Source organism: Amblyomma maculatum, chromosome 5 (assembly GCF_055883805.1).
Source record: "Amblyomma maculatum isolate TAMU_Amacu chromosome 5, ASM5588380v1, whole genome shotgun sequence".
In the NCBI taxonomy this organism is placed as follows: Eukaryota; Metazoa; Arthropoda; class Arachnida; order Ixodida; family Ixodidae; genus Amblyomma; species Amblyomma maculatum.
In genome coordinates, this window is record NC_139348.1 from 149,181,439 (window position 1) to 149,187,438 (window position 6,000).

Consider the following 6,000-nt stretch of genomic DNA (forward strand, 5'->3'; position numbering starts at 1 on the left):
CCGAGTGCGACACCTGGTAAGAGATTCACTTGGCTTCCTATACAGGCCAACCATGTATCCACAAAGGGCGTTCCAACGCGCGGGGCCTCAGGTGCCCATGCGATATCCTCCACCGCAACCACCAATAGTGCCTCCAACGCCGCAGCAACCACAAATGGTACAGGTGCGACCGACCTACGCCGAATCTGCGACCATGACGCGAGGAATGAGCAATATGAACAGTGAGTATGCCCTTGTCAACACATTCGCGGGGAGCACTGCATACCGGTCAAGTCGGTATCTTTGTGATAAAGGCCAGCCAATGAGAGAAGCGTAGCTGAAAGTAGCTGCCCAGCCGCGCTAGCTCAGTGAACGGTTAACCTGTGCTACTACTGATCCGGAGTACCCGGGTTCGGCCCCGACCTTCGGCTGCTGTGTTTCGATGGAGGCGAAGCGGAGAGGCGTCCATGTGCTGTGCAATGTCAGCTGTGGTTGTTGCTGTTGCGACTGCTGGAAGAAAGAAAACAAAATGCACGGGCCTGCTACTGGCTCTGTAGTTAAGCCACCTCCACTGCCCCGAGCGGACAGAAGAGAAAATAGAGAAGAAAGGAAGAAAAGAGCGAGAGAGAAATAAGCACGTCGCAACAGCCGTCGTCCGCCATCGAAGCGGTGGCGGGTGCAATGACGGCCTACAACCGGCGCAACTCCGGTTTCAGGCTAGCCTACCAGTCCCAGCCCCATAGAACCAGGAGCAGCCCCCTCCGCCTTCCGCTTCGCGTTGTCAGTGCACGTTTAAGATCGTCAGGTGTGTAAATTATTCCGAAGCCCTCCACTACGGCGCATGCTTCACTCTTTCAGCTTTCATCTCACTTTCCTCCCTTCACTTATGGCACGGTTCAGGTGTCCACGGAGAAAATGCGATAGATCTGAACCTTTGCTTTATTGTAAACCAATTATTATTGTTATTGTTGTTATTATTCAATGTAGCTTTAAGGACACGCTGGAAGACAGAAGCCAGTGTTTTTGTGCACTTTTGCCACTCCGTTTCGCCTCTATAGGTATGCAGCCGCTGGCGGTCGAGCCCGGGATCTCCGAAACAGTAGTCTGGCATCTTAAGCATTGCACCACCGCGGCATTCGCACCAGTTGCCGAAGTGCAGCTTGATTTTCCATGATATTTTCTTAAGGTTGTTTGCTGCGTACCTAATAGATCGCTCTGAAAATTGACCTTCATGGTGGTTCGGTTTAGACGCGAAACCTAATAAATAATTAAGTTACGATTAACGGAGCAAACTTCAAGAATTCCCTTTTGCAAGAAAGTGAGGTATACGCATGTTTTTGAAACAATAAGGAAACAATAAGGTGGAATATGAAAGAGAACCGAAAAGGGTTGCAGGGGAGGCTCTTTTTGTAATCAAGCCAACGTTTTGCGAAGGGAACTTATCTTCGTCTGGGCAGCGCGATCATTACTGGCAGCGTTTGTATACGCTTTTGCTTCTGATGAAGAAAAGCGAGGGAGAGTGAGGGGAGAGGAGCGGTGCAAGGAATGAAATAATGTTTTCATGGTTAAGTATTTCTGTGGACACGAAACCGGTGGTTCTGTAACGTGTAACAGAGATCTGAAAGGCGGAGGCAGTAGAGAAATGTACAATGCGAAGTACTTGATGAGTCAGCATAAACAATACCGACGCACATAAATACTTTATCCAAACTTGTTTACAGCTTTTCACTTTATTTTTCACCCTCTGAAATAATTTATTTCCGTTACTTCTCACTTGGCAGGTATGGGGTACACTGATTTGTTATTTTTCTATTTTGTTTTCAATTCTTTATTCCTCCTCTATGCCTTTTTTTTCTCTAACGTCTTTAGTTTATGGTGTTTTAAACCACTTTCGGAAACCTATTGAGAAGTATTCAGCTTCGTCTACATTGCTTATCAGGTCCCTTTGAAATGCCTTTCATCTTTCTCGAAAAACCTGCCAGATTCTGATGCTGACTAATCATGTACTTCCTATTGTTTAACCATTAACGCAGAAAACTGTGCTTTTATTGCTCCCACATGCGCATTACAGCTTTCAACTATTTCTTTTGTTTTGGTTTTCAGCTACAAAGAGTGTATTTTTCATGTAAGTCATTACACCAACGTCAATGCCTGCACGTGCTGCCCATCAGCTGTCGCATAGCGTTAATATCGCTTGACGGATTTTGAACAGCCCCGTTGTCAGTGACGAAAACGTTTGGGATTACAGTGCGGAAGAAAATGATTTTTTCAAAGTCAGTTGTTGGGGATAGTGGAAGATCCAACAGGCTGATGACGCATCATTCAGAAGATGATCTAATTAGCCACCGCGATTATGAAGGTCCTCAAGGCGAGGCGATGATGCCCTTGTAGGCTGGTGAAGATTATTGGACATGTAATGGGCGTAGTAGATCTGTCATACCTACGCTAGGACCTCGAGAGGGCGCCAATGAATCGCGTGACTTCCCAATTTTCGGCGGCTTCTTAAGTAGTACGAATCTGCAAGCGTTTCAAAGAACACTTCGAAAAAAAAAAAAATGTTCCTGCATATGTGGATTGTCTCGTTGTACATATAACATGCGGTAAATTAACTGAGAACAGAGCAATAAAATATCGAACAGTAGCATCCTTACTAACCGCTTTTCCAGGGAAATTTCAGTGACACGAAGTCTGTTTCTAGCGGCGAATCTTTCAGGCTAACCTAAACTACATTTTACTGCCAAACAGTATAACCGTGGCGTTATTTTTAATTTTGAAGTCATGCGTTACAATCGAACAGTGGGTAAGAAAATGTTCTTAATTATGTTGCTGTAAATGCACTCCTTGATTCCCAACTGACGTGAACATTTCTTGGGATATCAGGCTATCCATTTGGACTGATAATGCAAATGGGATGCTGTGTCTTGACACCGATTAAAATGCACGGTTACAGCGAGCTGGCTTCTTCTTGAAACTTGCGTAAAGACATCCTTTTGCCTTCGCCTAAAAGTGGTCTTGCGCTTCTCGGCCCAGGGCACAAGAAAGCATGAACTTCACGATGTTCAGCATATGCTGCACGATCTTCCTCCTCGTCTTTGGAATCATGGTGGTGATCGTCGTGGCGACTGGTACGAGCTCACTCATTTCTGTCTTCGACGCTAAATCACCACCGTCGGCACTTTGTTTGGGGTTTGCGTGAGGCTGGCCTACTCGACCAGCATTTAGACATCAGCAATAATTTTGGAATACTTACGAACGAAGAAGTTCGCAGGGGTCAAATGGATGCAGTTAGCACAGAACCGGGTTAAGGGGAGAAATGTGAGAGAGGCCTTCGCCCTGCAGTGGGTATAGTCAGGCTGATGATGATGATGACTTATGAACCAAAGTAGAAATTTTTATATTTTTTTGCTTGCGTTGGGCAAGGTGGGAATCTAGAGGGCATCTAGTAGGTAAGTAAAATGTTTAGGATTTGTGATCATGACGCCCATGGTGGCTCATACCGCCAAATGATCTGCTGTGACATTCCTTTTGCTAAGAGCCCTCATACTGCATCGCCTGGCGCAGGCGAGCTACTTCCTTCCTGCCGTTTTATTGTTGCCTAATGCGGCCGATTAGTGCTGGTAGTCGCCAGGTGTCCTCATTAACGAAATAAAGTAATTCTTATAGTGTACTTAGCTCCTATCGCGTCGTTTGCTTCTTGGACCTAATTCAGGCTTGCTATTGATGACAACTACTCGATTAAAATTGGTGGCCCGTTGCTTTAAGCATTGTCGAAGAACATTGGCTGTAAAAGGAGATAAGGTATTAAAAGCAAGAAGAAGCAGACGGTAGCAAAGTTGCTCCAGGGCCCAACATTCGTCAATAATCTTCGCATTCGGGAAAACTGGGAAGGATACCCTCCTTTTCAAAGAACACGTGTTATGCCTTTAGGACCCGCTGCACATTATTGCGTGAAACCAAGCAAACACAGCCTGTATTTTTCTTTTTTTTTCTGCAGCGTCTAGTAGGACGAGCACAAAACATGGTGGAACATGTAGGAAAAACACGCTATGAACTGAAACTTCATTTTGGTGATTCTCGAACCACGTCATATATACCAGGGGACAAAAAATCTGAAGGGGACAAAAAATCTAAACCAGTGGCAAAAAACAAATCAACGTGTCGAGCGGAACAAACCACAATATGTCTGTATATCGATAAATATATAAGCCTAGCGCACGATGAACATAAAAAGCAATATGATGGAGAAGTAACACGATGTAAGTCCCGATAATAATAAACCGTTGGCAAAACTGCCCGAAAGAATGAGCAAAATTCCGAGTTCTTAACGAGTTTCATTGGCCAAAAGCAAAGGGAAGCGCAAATAACCTCTTCCTTTAAAAGACGTTTTCAAAAAGCAGGTGAATACATTAAATATATAAAAAAAATGTGTACACCTCCCTTCCCTTACGGCGAGGTTGAGGTGTCCACAGAAAACAAGTGAGACAGTTACTGCGCTTTTTCCCTTCCTATAAATCAATCAATCAGAGGCAACGGAGGGGCTCAGCTACATAGCCAGTAGCAGGCCCGTCCATTTTCTTTTCCTTCTTCCTACAGCCACAACAACAACAGCACTGACATCGTACAGCACATGGACGCCTCTACATTTCGCCTCGATCGAGACGCAGCCGGCGGCGGCTGGGCTCAAACCCAGATGCTCTAAGACAGTATAGTTGGACATCTTAGCCAGTTTGCCACACGTTACAACATGAGTGACTCGCGATACGGGATTACGTAACACTAGTCATATGGAACGTCCACTCTGTCGCAGGAGACCCTCATTCGGGAGCGACAACCCAAGAAGTCCCCCACAGAACCAAAGCGACTTCCCGACTCCCCGACGATGTCGTAACACGTAACACGCCAGCTACAGCAGTAAGGCCGGCGCCGACGCTGCCTACAGTAGAGCCGCTGCCAGAGCCGGAACCACAGCCGGAGCCTCAACCTCAGCCGCCTGCGCCAACTGTAACACGTAAGGGTGCCCCGTTCAATCTGCTATTACGGAACGCGGATGGCTAACGTTAAGGTTAATGGCTTAACCCGGAAACGCTAGCGAGCGCAAATAATGAAACCCGAGGTGAAGTGTAGGTCAGAAAGAGCTTTCCGGTGTGCCAATGCGCACACTGTATTCCGCACGACCGACTGGAGCGTGGTTACAGCCATGGTTTTAGTCACAGCAAAAGCAAAGTTAGCTAATTCGGTAAAACCAGGAGGCGGTTAGCCCGGCAACAGGTTAAGTAAATTGTTAACCAATTTTAATTACCGAAAAAGCTGCGTGACTTGGTCCAGTAGTGTACCTTGGTGTTTTCTAGTGTATCTAGTGTATCTCTGCTGATATTGGAGGGGACTGGCATCAGCTGTGTTTTGAAGTGAAATGCTTCACTACGCTAGTCAACACCGCGCTTCGCATGAGTCGGCGTATGTCGGAGCACAAGTGACGTCATGCACGGCGCAGGTGGCCGCCGCCATAGAGTTCCTTACACTAACTAGAGGGAAAGCTGAGGGCACTGCACTTCAGCCACCATGGGCGCGCTAAGAATCATGGGCCGGTGTGCTACTTGTTGCGGGACAGTCGGTTTTTCTCGAGTACGTGGAGTGGCGTTACTGCAATGTTTCTTTTTCGTCATCATCATCATCTGAAGGTGCGTACATAGACCGCGAAAGACATAGTAGCGAAGGCGCAAAAGCAGACGTCGCCAATAAATGGTTTGTTTCCCGTAATGCCACTAAAAACTTCCGTAAGTGATTGCACAACTATAAATATTTTCATAACGTTTTCTTATTTCGAAGTTTGCCTATTAAGTGCGAAATATTGGTATTTGTGCTGCTCAAAACTAAGCCAATAGGAGAAAGAGCCATCGCTTATATTGGATAAATTTCACACTGACATGCTGTTTTTCTCTCTTTTTGCAATTTATAGTCACACTACTCAATCTTAGGACATTATTTACGGTATAACAACGTTTATATTTGCATTAGTTTTGG